Source organism: Aulonocara stuartgranti, assembly GCF_965226115.1.
Source record: "Aulonocara stuartgranti genome assembly, chromosome: 4".
NCBI lineage: Eukaryota > Metazoa > Chordata > Actinopteri > Cichliformes > Cichlidae > Aulonocara > Aulonocara stuartgranti.
Window position 1 is genome coordinate 37,352,679 of NC_138942.1, and position 15,467 is coordinate 37,368,145.

The 15,467-nt window shown below is 41.2% G+C and overlaps 1 protein-coding gene and 2 long non-coding RNA genes across 3 annotated transcripts in view; 2 read left to right on the plus strand and 1 right to left on the minus strand.

Annotated features, from left to right (window-relative positions):
* Positions 1–15,467, plus strand: part of LOC309704923 (uncharacterized protein) — a 535,689-nt gene that overhangs the window by 252,630 nt on the left and 267,592 nt on the right. The window lies entirely within an intron of this gene.
* Positions 6,281–9,448, minus strand: LOC309705022. Its single transcript, XR_014276429.1, has 5 exons — positions 9,389–9,448; positions 7,838–7,906; positions 7,683–7,731; positions 6,603–6,695; positions 6,281–6,331 (listed from the first exon to the last, which is right to left on the minus strand). It is a non-coding gene; the product is annotated as an uncharacterized lncRNA (long non-coding RNA).
* LOC309705058 lies at positions 14,820–15,310 on the plus strand. Its single transcript, XR_014276467.1, has 3 exons — positions 14,820–14,947; positions 15,039–15,099; positions 15,210–15,310. It is a non-coding gene; the product is annotated as an uncharacterized lncRNA (long non-coding RNA).

Sequence of the window (15,467 nt, forward strand, 5' to 3'; positions counted from 1 at the left end):
AGCCCCTAATGGCAGCCTAGTTAGCATTAATTCCTGACATCGTTATAATGCAGGGGAAAAGGGTTACCATTATCGGATAATGCTAATTTACATCAAATTAACAATAGTTAATAATGGCAGACTTTTCGTATCATTAGCTGCTGTCATTCTTACAAAGCAAAGGAAAACAATATGAGCATTAGCTGCTAATGCTTTTTAGTCTAAAATTAGCATTAGCCACTAATGGCAGCCTACTTAGCATTAACTCCTCACTAATATAATGCTAATTAACGTCAAATTAGCATTAGCTACTAATAATTATTCACCCCTAATTAGAATTAGCTGCTAATGGCAGTATACTTAGCATTAACTCCTCACATTGTTATAATGTAAGGGAAAAGAATTAGCATTATCTAATAATGTTGACCTTGGCCCACTGGAAAAGTTCAGAACTAAAGATTTAGGAGTGTTTCTCGATAGCTCTTTCTCATTTGAGAAACAAATGAATTCTGTTATTAAAACCAGCTGTAAGGTTTATAGTGTTGATTGTCATTTATGCTTAGAAATATTTACTCATATATGCTTAGAGTTGTATAATCGATTGCATGATGATAGAGGTTTGATCCTGAGTAGTCTGTAAAGACTCTGTGTGCCTTCCAGAGTGCTCTGGCATGCACACACCACTTGGGGCCATGAGAGAGGTCGTACCCTCTCTTACTGATTTATGGTGTAGGACAGGGGTCTCAAACTCAATTTAGCTGGGGGCCGCTGCAGGCAGAGTCTGGGTGAGGCTGGGCCGCATTAGGTTTTCCACAGGAAAGGCATGGTTAAAAAATTCCAATCTTCTCAAATCTCTTTATTTTTATTTTTTAACACAAAATATTAAAAATAAATAAACAAATTAAGAATTAATAAGAAAATCAATCAATCTGTAATACATAAATAAAACAATAATAAGATATTTTTAGTCAGTGAACTTGTGTGTATCTTTCAGTCTTCTATATCTGCTGTATTTAGATTGAAATGTCTGTATTAACAGTTCTATAACCTTCTTCTGAACATGAATGGAACACTGTAGAAAATGAACTGTTCTTCTGAACATGGCTTCTCTTGCCTACTCCTTGCTGCTAGAGACCTGGCAGCGTTTCCTCTCGCATAGCCGAGCCAGATTTGGCCTGAGGGAGGAAGCAGTTGCGACCCTCAGTATGTCTTGAAGATGATCATCCGTAAGTCTGGACCTGTACTTGGACTTATTGAAGTTCAAAGTGGAGAAGAGCTTTTGGCACAAGTATGTGCTACCAAAAAGGCACATGGTCCGCTTGAACATTCGGGAAAGCCGAGGGAAACTAGGGCTCAAGTCTCTCAAAAATTGTCCAAGCTTGTCTGCTTTTCCACTCACCTCCCTGAACTTTGCTTTGAGTTCAGAGTTGCACTGCAGCTCAATGAGCTCCATTTGAAGCACAGAAGGGGCATCTTGCACATCAAAGGAGAAGGGGTCCGCAAAAATGTGAAAGGTGGCTCTGTGTGTCTTGAAGTCAGCAAATCTGTGATCAAATTCCTCCTGTAGCCTCAAAATGACATCAACATACTCGTCAGCACTGAATGGTGTGCCTGCATCCACGAGTGCCTTGCATGCTGGGAAATGGCAAAGGTTTGTAAGAGCCCTTTGTTAGGGGGACCGCTGGACTCTTAGCACCAGCTTTGGGGTCACAGGGTCACATCTGGAACGAACACACACACACAGACACACACACACACACACACACACACAGACACACACACACACACACACACACACACACACACACACTATGCACAGACTGGTACGCTTTGTTCATACCTGTGTAAGACGTCATAATGAACTTGTGCATATTCATGTAAGCTCAATAAAGAGCAGTGTTACGAGGGAGCAGACGAGAGCGACTGAGGTCAAGTGAAGGAACGGCGCTGTCACAGTTCTCTCCCTCATCAATTGTCTGGTTCCAGCGGTGGGTCTGTGCTAGACGACCCATCACCAGCTTTTTCCAGCTTTTTCCACTGGTTACCAGTACGTGGTAGAATCCACTTCCAGATCTGGTTGTCTTTAAATCTGTGAATGGATTGGCTCCATCTTATCTCTCTTTAACAAAAGAATCCAAGTGGAGCCCTCAGGTCTGCAGATAAGCAGCTTCTGACCAGAACTAGACGTAAAAACAGAGGTGAGCTTTATCGATGGCTGCAGCCAAACTCTGGAACAGTCGCCCTTCACATCAGGTCGTCACCAACACTGGACATTTTTAAAAGCCGGTTGGAAACACATTTGTACTCTGTAGCTTTCAATCCTGACCAGTCTTTATAGTCATTACTGTGTATGTTTCCTATTTTCTCTCTACTCTGTGCAGCACTTTGGCTCAAGCTGTTTTTAAATGTGCTGATAAATAAATGTAGATTTCTTTGAATAAAACAGTGGAGCCGAGCTTTGAGCTCAGTGTGTAACAGTGTGTGTGTGAGAGCCATGTAATGTCCATGTGTGCATGCTGACTGTGCTGCTCTGACCCCCCTCCTCCTTTCAGGGTGGAGCCTGCTGGAGTCCGATGGTTGAGACCAGGTCTGAGGAAGTGTAAGTGTGTTTTTAATGGGATTCATGAAAACAAAGCAGCACACATTCAACCATCTTCATCATGTCAGGAGTCATCATCAAAGTGTCAATCAATGAACAGATGATGGATCAATAACTGCAGCTGGATTGTGTTTGTTCTCTCCATCAGATTCCTGTCAACTCACAATCGACACAAACACAGTGAACACAGAGCTCCAACTGTCTGACAACAACAGGAAGGTGACACGTGTGGAGGAGGTTCAGTCATATCCTGATCATCCAGACAGATTTGATGATGTTTATCAGCTGCTGTGTAGAAATGGTCTGACTGGTCGCTGTTACTGGGAGGTCGAGTGGAGAGGAGAGGTTTGTATATCAGTGAGTTACAGAAGCATCAGAAGGAAAGGAGACAGTGATGACTGTGTGTTTGGATGGAATGATCAGTCCTGGAGTCTGAGCTGCTCTGATGATGGTCCTCATCATGTCAGGCACAATAACAGAGTAACATCCATCTCCTCCTCCTCCTCCTCCTCCTCCTCCTCTGTCTCTAACAGAGCAGCAGTGTATGTGGACTGTCCTGCTGGCACTCTGTCCTTCTACAGAGTCTCCTCTGACACTCTGATCCACCTCCACACCTTCAACACCACATTCACTCAAACTCTTTATCCTGGGTTTATGTTTCTCTGGTCTCCTGGTTCCTCAGTGTCCCTGTGCTGAGTGGAGTGTAAAGAGTGTCTCCTGTTACAGAAACACTCTGACTGTTGAACAGATAGTTCAGTCTGTACATGTCTGTCTCTTTCACTCACAAACACGTTTTCAGATTCATGGATTCAATCAGTTGATGTTTGAAACTCTTCTAAATGATTCCTTGTAAACTTCTTCCTCTTCAGTCACAAACAAACAGGAAGTGATGTCACATGTGTTCCTGTCCACACAGCAGAATGAGTCTATTGCTGACAGTGATGTACAAACAGAGTGAGCATTTCTGAGGCCCAAAATAAACTGAGTAGTTCACTGAATGAACAATGGACTGTGAGCTCAGTTCCTTCATCATTAGTATGGATTATATATGTATATGTATTATATTAGTATCATATATATCAGGTGCTGCTGCTTTCAGTCATTGTGCAAATGTGCTGTTTGTAAGCTTGTAAAGCTGCAGTCAGCTGAGACTGAAGAAGTCACCTGATCAGTGAGCAAACGTTTCTGAAAACGTCCAGATGAACAGAATCAACCTTTTGGGATCAGCCAGCAATGCAGCATCATTGTTGTTCAGCTTCAGAGGTTTGCAGGAATGAACTGATGACCAGAAACAGCTGCAAAGTCCAAGAAAATACCAGCTGGAGTTCAGCTGCATTTGAAGAAGTCAAAGAAAAGTAAGGATGGCAAAGGGCGACGTTTTCTTCCAAAGAGCTGCAAACATGGTCGACGCCTCATTAGAAGAATCATCTGGACATTTGTGAGGAACTCTAACCAAGAAAGCAACGTCACACAGATCCAACAGACAGTTTCCATGACTGCAAGTGTTGAGTGGAAAAATGCTACATTGCATTATTGCATCCTCTCACCACAGGAGGCGCTGTTGGCACCACTGATTGCTGATCAGCTGTTCTCTGATGATCTGATTGATACTGTGAATAACGGGACTCACTGAACTCTGTGACACAGTGAAGATTACAGAGTTGAACTTCAACATCTGACTGACGTCACACAGACAGAAGGATGAACCAGTGAGGCACAGAACACAGTTACTGGAGATACTGGATCAGCTCCATGTGAACCTCTGATGGAGAAGCTGCTGAGCCAGAGAAACATCAGGACATGACAGCAGCTGCACTTATCTAACAACATGTAGCAGAGCTGATCTATGTTAGAGGATCTATCACAGCAGCTGAAGCCAAAGTCCAACACTGGATACCAGCTGAGCCTGTGCTGAGTGTAGTGTTACAGGAAAAGGGCAGAAACACTGGTAGCTCCCAGTGATGCTGACTGGGGCACAGAGCTGAATGATGCAGCATCAGGACACTGTTTCAGTCTGACTGACAGAGAAACCTGTAGCTGTATCTACATGTGAGGCAGAGGCCACACAAGCAGCTTTCTATGTTTCACAGTGACTGAGATCTTCAGTGGGGGTGGACATGCTCCTGTACAGACCTCTGAGGAGAACCAAGGTGCAGTCAAAGAGTCCAGTCTGTCCTCACAGATGTGAACATGTGCTTTCATCAGGTCTGCTGTCAGCTAGCAGGCTCACATCAGAATCACTGTTCCTGAAAAACACAGTCTGTGTGACATCATCAGTCAGCTGATGGTCCCAGATCTGAATGGTTTCTGTCTCTACTGCACTCAAAAAAATAATTCATTGGATGAACTTAATTTCATCTTGCCACCTATATTCCATCTAAACAAATCATGTTATATCAATCCATCTTGATTGTGTTGTTTCAACACTAAATATGTTTGTAAGTGTAACATAATTTAAACATTAACATTCAGTTAATTTGATTTTTATTCAGTTAACATGTTTGTACCAAGTTAGTCTAATTAATTTAAATTCATGTTATATTGTTTAAACACTTTGGCACATCAAAAGTCAGTCTTGTTACATGAACTAGTAAAATATCTGTTTGTTACACCAATGTTAATCTTGTTGAATGAACAAATGTAATTTATGTCTGTAGTACTTACACCAATCATGTTTCAGTTAGTGTTTGTATTGCTTATGTAAACATTACTTTTAATTAAATTAATGAAACATACATAAATGATAACTTGCAAAACCATCTCTTTTATTTTGCTTGAACATTCTTAAAACAGTTGGCAGGATCCCAGTTCAGCCTAGCTTTCTCCCCTTTAACCATCTCATACTAAGACCACAGAACTTCCAGATCAAGACATGCTGACTGAAAGAAAAAATACAATAAAATAACCCTAACCCTAATAATAAAAATGAAATAAGTCTGTTGAATAGTTTGCAGACAAAAAATATTATCCCCAAAGCAACTTTCGTAAAATGTAGTAAAATATGCATTGCAAACAACAATATGAATTTTAACACAATTTAAAGCTCAGACATAACATTCAACATTACTATGTTGCTTGCATACATTAGTCCTCCATTTAATCAGGCTGTATCCATTAATAGTGACTTTATGCTATTTAACGTGTGGAGAAAACATTCAATTTTGAGCATAACTGCTCCACTCAAACAATTTGTGAAAACCAGTGTGCATTTGCCTTTGTAACAATTGCCATCTGGCAAAAATCAGTGTTTACACTTAAACTGTATAAGACTTTAAGTTATGAACAAACAATCTTTGTATAATAGCCGCAGAGCAAACCACATAGTTTATATGAACATTTTATAACTTACAATTTTAAACTTTAAAACAGTAAACACATATTTGCATTGCAAAAACCTTGAAAAAAAAATATCTGGCTTGCCTGAGTCTGTTTCAAGCTCATTCACCCCATTAGCTTGTTTTTTAGGAACTGTGCCTTGGATGACAACCTCTGTCCATCCAGCTTCATGATAATCTTTTGCAAGACTTCAAAAGTGCATTTGAGCTCCGGTGGGTAGCTTAGGTTCAGACAGTATATCAGTCCAAATAACAGAGCACAAGCAATTGCAATGCTCCTCAAACCAGTGAGAACCTCCACGCCTTCAATCAGGACACCGATGTTCTCTGGGTCATCTCCAGGCTCCGCACCCTCCTGATGTATGATATACACTCCCATCACAGTTTGTTCCATGGCTTCAGTGTTGGCCTCAGTGTTCTGTGACGTAAAATACAATAATACATTTATTTGAGTCTAGATATGAAAAAAATAAAGGAATTCAGCAATCAGCGTGAATATGCTGATATATTTACTAAATTCTATGTCTCTGGTTTCACACCTCAGAAATTTGACATGAAACAAAACAAGGACCAATTGCAATATCTTTTATTCACACGTGGTGTCACATTTTACCATTTCATATATTGAAATTACCCATAACTCCTGGAGCAAATTACATAACACAGAACAACTTGTGAATGTAACTGACCGTATATTCCTTCACAAGTTTCTCATGGTCTTCATTCAGGTAGACACACAAGGACTTCAGGATGCATGCTCGTCTTGCATGTATTGTGTCATCCTAAGAAAAAAGGGAATCCATAATGACAATATTTAGCTTTTAGGCAGCAGTTTGAAAAAGGAATACTTAGTTTGGAAGAGTCCAAAAGGCCACATGGTAAATAGACTGGTTCTTATATAGCGTTTGTACTGAAATGACTTCCTTTGGTCTATCGATAAAAAATACTCAACAGGCTCTACAACCCTAAAATTTTGTATGTAGTATAGTTTTCTTTTATAAGGAGTGGCAAGAGGGCCACACTTTCCCAATATTTTAGCCACAGGGTTAGAAACACATACAGAATTTGCAAGCTCTTCAATAACAGCCTGACTAATATGGAGGTTAAGGCTCTTAAAAATTTCTCTAATTGTACGCTTTGTCAGAGGTACACTAGCTGAACTCAACAGAAAAACTAACTCCTCTAAGAACTCATCTAATCCTTTTGCTGGAACATGAAATATGTGTTCCAATTTCAACAATATTACTGCTAATTTCCGTTCAATTAGTTCGGGCTGATTTTCAACAGCACTATTATCACATTCTGTCACTGACTCACTTTCAAATTCACCATAGGATACATCTTCAGAACAGCTAGCCCTTACGTTATCAGAGGACTCTATCACTTGAACTGGGTCCACACGTGTAACTACCCTGTCTTTAAAATCTTTAAGTGTGTGTGGATGATGCTTCCTCTTGTGTGTATAAAATGTATTGTAAATATTTGTCTTGAAAGGGCAACCAAGAAACACACAACTAACTGTCTCGTTACTTCCAATATGGACAAAAAAATCTCTCTCAGAGAAGACGTCACTGCAGTCACATAACTCACATTTAAAAGTTACTGAACTTGAAGCTGTCTGTGTAAACTGAGATGAATGAGCTTTATAGACATGAGTGTTCAGTCCACTCCAAGTCTTAAATGTGCACGGACAATTAACATATATGCACAGATAATGTTGACCTATTCCGTAATGATGATGTAGTTTATAATGTTGAAGTAATTTGTACCTGCTGCTCTCTCTGGTAACACAATGCTTGCACTGCCACATACACGTCACTGATAAAAAATGAAATATGCATTAGAAAATGTCAAGGAGATTAAACTTCTGCATCATCCAAAAAAAATAAATAACATAATAATAATAAGGCAAACATGAACTTACCATGTATTGTTGAGGAGGTGCATAAGAATCTCAGAGCATGGGAATGTGGCTTTATTTTGTGATGTATTTCTGGGGAGAGAAATTAATTAAAACAAAGTTATTACTCTGACAAATTTGTGTTAATATCTACATACTGTGAAATGTGAAGACTGTTACGGTGCGTACACACCGAACGCGATAGACGCGACCAGAGCTTCAGGTTTACATGTAAAGTCAATGGAGGAGCACGATGAAGCGTGACTGGAGGTCCAGCTAAACTTCGGAAGCAGATTTGCATTGAGAAAACGCTTTTCTGCCTACTTCACACGACTGACGCCTTTGAAGCGCGAAGTAAAATACGCGCTGCAGTTTGTGTGGTGCATTTTGTGCATTCGCGCTTATCACGTCTACCGCTCCAGCTGGTAAAATCTGCGGGACAGCAGCTCCTCAAACTCGGCAAGGGACAGAAGGTGGTACAGCTGAAAGTGGCCGTCATCCAGACGGAGCTTCTGGAGCAAGTGGTGAAACTCACCAAACTGCTCATGCTTGTGGAAGACCTGATGGACCCAGGTACGGTGAGGACGTCCTTTAGGCACTGCTCTGCTCTCCACAGCAAATAGAGAAGGGAGACTCTTTCTTCAAACGCTAGATTGACAGCTGCCATTTTAATAACATACCGTCTGGCACTACTTCCTCCCAGATCTCTTCTTCTTACGCGTGAAAATTGCATATAAAGCTCGACCAGTTCATGCTGGACGCGCTTCGAGGTGCAAATGTGCACGCGATCAGCTAGGGGCGTCTATCGCGTTCGGTGTGAACGCACCGTTAGTCAGCCTAATGCAGAGCACCAGAGAAACTATAACCCGAACAATTATCCACCTAAATCATTCTGAATTCGAAAACTAAGTGAATATATTACAAAAAAAGAAAATGCACATGCAATTATTGTGACAGATTTTATCTTACTCCTTGTTATTAACTCCCCTAAACGCTGGTTTAGTTGAATTAAACCTTTCATCAATCCAGTTAATGCGGTTGCCGCGACTAAACTCCACTGACAAAAACAGGAATTTTAGATAGAGCATCATAAAACACTCATAAAATCACCAAAACCATGTCGGTCAGTCTTACCACTACTACCAACAATCACCAACTCCGGTTAAGCAGAAAGTAACCTGTCATTCACGGAGCTATATGCGAAGACGTTACGGCTCTACGCGGCTTTCCCGCTCTTCAAAGTTAGCTAACTCCAGAGAAGAAAAACAGTCCTACCAACGCAGATAACCATGAAACAAACCTCATTCAAAGTCGACAGAAACAAAAACAAAAACGAACTTACCAAAATAACCTCATCAGTTTTTGCTCTGTTGCAACAATTAGCGACTCCGGTTAAGTTTTTAAAAAAACATTAAATTCACCGACTTACATTTGAAAAATGCTTGGGTCTACAACCTCCCTGCTATATATAAAACTCCTCTAAATCTCCACACTACACAGGTAAAATTTTTTAACTAATAGTATTTATCTCTCACTCCACTAACCTAAATAAATATATCAAGAAATATTACTTACCTCACTATCAGGTATGCCAAAGAAGTAACTCCACGTGCGCTCGTTAACTTCTCAACGGACATTTCCGCATCCGGTGGGCGTGGAGCATGCGCATCAGCTGTGTGATACCATGAATCTCAGTTATTGATCCAACACACAGTAAATACAAAGATGAGGATTTCTGAGAGTAATCATTATGAGTCTGAACACATGATCACTGAATGTTAGTCTCCACAATAATAAGCTAACACAAGCAAACACAGCTTTCAGCTCTTATTTTGAAACTGGCTTATTTAGAGAGCTGTGATGTGAGCGTGCCTGGCTCTGAGGCACTTGGGTCAGCCTCTGTTGTTTAGAAGTGTTACAGACTGTGAATGACACAGACCTGTCAGTTTCCATGTTTGTCTGTAACACAGCTCAGGGCTCCATGCTGAACGCATCCATCCAGTGTTATTGATCCAGGACTGATACCAGCATTGGGATCAATACTACAACACACAATCACATGTGTCCACGTGATGTGTTTGACCAGCTTTATTCATTAATGATCAATCAGCTTATTTACTGCATCTGAGTCCAGCTTCATTTAAATGATCCAACCATGAAAATGACATCAGTCCTACAGAAGCACTTCATGCTAACAGGAAGTCATTGATTAAGGTGGAATAACACAGAGACACAACCACTCACAGCTAACCTGACCCCACTAACTGCATGTGTTTGGACTGTGGGAGGAAGCCGGAGTACCGGAGAGGACGCACACAAACACGGGAGAACATGAAGCTCTGAAACAAAGATGGTGGATTTGACCTTAGGACCAGGCAGGGTTACGGGGGTCATGACCCCCCAATAATAGATCCAGCTACACTGAAACTGTCAATTTCATTTACTTTTCCTGTTTTAAAGCTATCAGGCTGCTTTGTGGCTCACTCAATACTAAACTAAGATACTTTCAGTGTGAATCATTTGCAGGAACACAGGCAGGATTTAAAGTGCAGAACTTTACAGTCTCTGTCTCAAAGTTGGTCTGAACATGCTAACAGCTCTTTGTTTTTTTCAGTTTTCACTGGTTTGATGTAATGAAAGAAATTTTAAAGAAGCAGACGATTGTTGTTATTTTAGTTCTATAGTTTCATAAATCGTGGTGTGGATCTAAGTCAACATTCAGAATAAATAAGATAATACAGCACTTTGATGGTTGCCTTTGTATTTTCCCAGCAGTGCTCAGGTTGGTTCTCGGCTACATTTACATACAGATGTTAATGTGTTCAGCAGCTGGACTCATCTGAGGAAGGAACATTGGAAAGGTGCTCAGTGCACAACTGCATCACTAATTTTATGTAAGACCCTGTGTTTTATTGTATTTATATATTTGTAACATTTGACTCAAACACTTTTGGGAAGGATGAAAATGTTTTCAGGAGGAAGTTTTTCCTTCTGTCCGACTGCAGTACACACAACACTGCGTCTCCCTCCCTTATCACAGTTCCTCAGGCTGGTGATGAGCGCCCCCTGGTGTCAGTGTTGATGACGTCATGCACAGTGAAACATAAACAGTGTCTGTTAATAAAAAATCATGTGTCCATTTTCATGTTTGCATCATGTTTCTGTAAAATCATCAGCTGTTTCTGAACCTTCTTCATTGTTTGACTCATTCCAACAGCTGTGAGCTGTGATGGAGTCAGAGCAGCTTCATCACTGATGTTCAGGTGAAGCTGAACTTAATAAACTGTAGAAATGATCAGGATTCAGGCTGGATGTGTAAAACACTTCTGTGTGAGGTCGCAGTGCTTCATATGTGTGTGTGGGCTGAAGCACACACGTGTGAGTCCTCAGAGGTTTCACACACATCACTGCACACACTTATAATCCTAGTTTAAGCTTGTGGATCATATCGGACACATCAGCAGCTCTTTGGAGACAAAGATTTGAGATTTAAGATGAGTCGTAGTCTTTCTATCCATGGTAGCTTCCACTTACTGAAAGCCTGGAGATCCTCTGACGTGTGCATGGCTGATGTGAAGTATGATTAGTCCTACATGACATCAACAGCAGAGGCAATGAAAGCTTTGTTGTTAACAGGTTGTAGGTAAAGTCAAATGTCTACTTCTACACTTGTGTTGGGTAAAGTTCTTCTCACTGCAGCAGATTTATATCTGTGCTTTCACAGGGCGTGATGTGGAGCTCAGCGCTGAGGTGCAGGTCTCCTTGGAGACGGCATCCTGGCTGAAATATTATCATGCTTCCAAAACATTTCAGCTTTTATTTTGAAAGAAACAAGACTTGAAAATGAGTCCCCTTCTTCCTCTTTGTCTTTGTTCTTCAGAGGAGTGTCACCTGGACAAACTCAGGGCTGTTCTAGAGCCTTTCTTATTATTTGACTCCATAGAAATAAAACTGAATGGAATCAAACAAAAACTCCCAAACAGCTAAAACACTTTGCTTTATTCTCTTTTTTAACAAATACGTTGAAGTCCATCCACAACAACACAGCTGAGATCTCCTTTGTAATCAAGTGTTTCCATCCTTTGTACAGATCTGCATACAAAACAATCATTTACGTCCCACAGAAGTCTAGTTACACGTAACTCTACAAGAACTGGTGAATGACAGAAACATGAGACACATGATCACAGGTGATAACAAAAAGAGAAAGAATTCATGTGTTAGTGATGTTTTTCAGCCCTGATGGCTCATGTTGGAGAAACAAGCTGAGGTACGTGGAAAGTTCACACACACAAGTGGGCGTGAGCGCACACACACAGAGAAACACAACTGAAGCATCTGTTTGCTGTTTCTGCTTTCATCATCTCTGCTGCTGTGTCAGGCTGGGGTCTCTCAGTGACGTGGTTGAGGTGAAGTATGACGAGTATCCCTGATTCAGTCCATCGAGACAAAGGGCAAAGAAAGCTGTTGTTAACAAACTCTATGGTGATGTGGCGTTTAGCTCTGACTCTACGCTCTGCTGAATCCTTTGAACCTGCTGATCAGTAAAGCTCTACGTGCTGCAGCAGATTGACCTCATCTGTGTTCACAGGTGTGGACCTCAGCGCTGAGGTGCAGGAGAGTTTCATTCAGTTCTCCCTGCAAACAGCATCCAGCCTGGAAATACTGTCATCTTTCCCAGAAACGGTGCTCTTATCTCAGAGAAGAAGTCTGATGTAAATAACTGCAATCAACAGTGATGTTCTGCACAGATCACTTTTCCATTTTGCTCTCTAGATGAGTCCCAGCTGCCTGACCTTGTGTCCAGGTGATCGTCTCACTGAGGAGCTTTTGTTCTGAAAATCTCACGTCCATCACCTGTTTCCTTTTTACTATCTCTGCTCTTTCTTTATTCACAATGCTCATAATATCACACAATTATATTCATCACCTGCATGTTTTTATCCAGCTGCTGTTAGAACCAAACAAATAAAAAGGATGAAAAGCCTGAAATCCTTTGATTTATTACATTTGAAACAAATATGAGAGCATCCCTAACAGCACAGCTGAGACCTTTGTTTTAATCAAGCCTTTGTATCGACACACTTGTAAAGATTCATATACAAAACATAATAGAATAAATCAATATAAAATACACATAATCACAAAAATGCAGCCATGTTGTGAGTTTGCATGTAAAACATGCATGTTTCCCTTTGTACAGGCAGATTTACAGCAGACAAAGCAACACGCTGATCGACTTTGACCGCTGCAAAAACAAAACACCCACCAAGTCTGAAGTCGATCAGAGGAACTGTTGACAGACTGACAGACAAACAGATGCTTGATTCATTAGTGCGATTAAATGTTCTTCTTTAGCAGCATCACTTCATGTGTTTGTGTTCCAGGAATAAAGGTCTGTTTAAACTGGACGTCTCCTCAGCATCACTCGTGCTGTCGTGGTTTCAAAGCTGTGCAGAAAGAATCTGAGGGATGATACAGAGGTGACCAAAGTTACAAACATCCAGCTGTGCTGCAAATGTTTGCAGAGCTCCAAACTCTTTGGCTTTCTGCAGAGCAAGTATGGAAGAAGCACCTGAGCTAACTTCAGTTTAGACGATATGAGGAAAAATGCTGCTTCCCAAAGTTTCCTACAAGTATCCAGTTTATATTTAGAGAAGCGAAGGCTCTTTATCCTGACAACTACTCCCTGGTGGATCCCTGTCCTGTGACAGCAGCAAAGACTGTGTATCAGTATCATCAAAGCCACTTCAATAACCAGTGTTTAAAGCTCTCTAGCAGATGGACTTCAGTGGCAGCAGCCTCTGTCTGCTGTGTCCAGAAGGTTCTCTGATGAAGCACACAGCAGATGCTGCACTACAACAGCAGCAGCAGCTCAGCTTCAGTTTGCTTCGACGCCCTTTTTGACCTGTGAAACAGCAGAAAATGAAACATTTCAACACCCGTTTGTTAGCGTGAGCTATTCTGCTGTTTTTCATCATTTCACAGGTGAAATAAAATCACATTTACTTCCTGTAGGAGTGATCGTGTCCAGCCTGACTGAGACCATGTGCTCCATCCTGCACAGGTAATAAACCTCTGACATGAAGGGCTGTCAAGTAGTTTTAGACAAATGGGGGTAAAAGAGACGTTAAAAGCTTAAAGAGAAACTACATTTTCTAAGAACTGTCTGACGTTCACCTCTCACACAGTGGATACGATTCTGCCGCTGCAGGAATAATCTTTGTGCTTATGAAACTGTCCATGTGTTTGCAGAAAATGTCACATGTTCAAAGCCATCCCAGCACCTGGGGTTTGTATAAGTGCAGCTGCTGGTGGGGAGATAGTCTCACTCTTCTATATAAAGAGTCAGCAGGCAGCAGATCTTCATCTGTGATCTCCTCCATCATCACGTCTTCACTCTTCAGCAGCTATGGCTTCACTTCGTGCCCTTCTGGGAGTGGTGCTGTGCTCCTCATGGTTTCTGCTTCTGCCTCAGGCCGACTTTGATTTACAGAGTCATCCATAATATTTTTTATTTTTTATTTTACTGCCCATCTATTTTCATACAAATGTCTCCGTCTTATGGAAAAGGGGTGGAGCTTATCCAACGAGGACAGGCAGGGCCCCCCCAGACAGTTTAGCAGTCTATACAGGAGGCTGACCTTTGCAACATGTACTTCTATAATGACTTCACCATTTAGGTTATTTGGTTATGTTTCACCCTGGATTTTGTGTGATAATATTTATTTTGTCCACTGATTTAAAAACAACAAACTATATGAATATAAAACAGAGTGAACAACAAAACATCAGCTTTGGAAACTTTGATGTAAAATTCTGCAGTTGTTTTCTCAGATATAGCATAAATCAAACTAACATACATCAGTGTATTATTAATGTGCACACACACACACACACACACACACACACACACACACACACACACACACACACACGTGTTACAATAAACAGCTCTCATGCTTCTGTATGATTCTCAGTGCTTTCCATTTGCGTGTCCACAGGTTGCTGTAAGTGGTGCTTGACTGCAGTTTGCTCTCATTTCAAGTGGTTTGCTGTCACAAAGCCAACAGGAAGTCCGGCCATGGTTGAGCCAACTGAAGATGGGTTGAAGGTGGCGTCCTCGTTTCCTCTGTGAGCGCGAGAGGACAGACAAAGCAAACACCGTTTGGACAGCATTAAAATATTTACACTGATGATTAATGTTGTGTCTTTGCACCTGTAGCGATACATGTTGGAAAATGGAGACTTTAGCCACCAAGACTGACGTGCCTGGAAACTTCCCTGTGAGTACGCCCACAAAGACAGGAAACAGTTTAGCCACCGCGGTTAATCCTCCATCATCATCATCCAGTATTTTTCACATCTTTTCTTCTGCTGTTTCCCTTGTTGTCAGTCACGGGGTTTGTGACTGAAATGCGTGTGGTCGACGGGAAGCCTGACGAGTACGGCCTGAATCATTCCATCAACACCGGACGGAGTGAAACCTTTGTTGAAAACAGATTATATGGTAACGTTGCTGTTAGGTATTTTAGCACCATGGGAGCATTTACTGGATATTGTTTTATAGTGACATTATACAGGAAAACTCTGTCATTCAATAAGGCCCCTTTGTTTTAGTTATTTTTCTCTTTGACCCAAGAATTGATGTGTG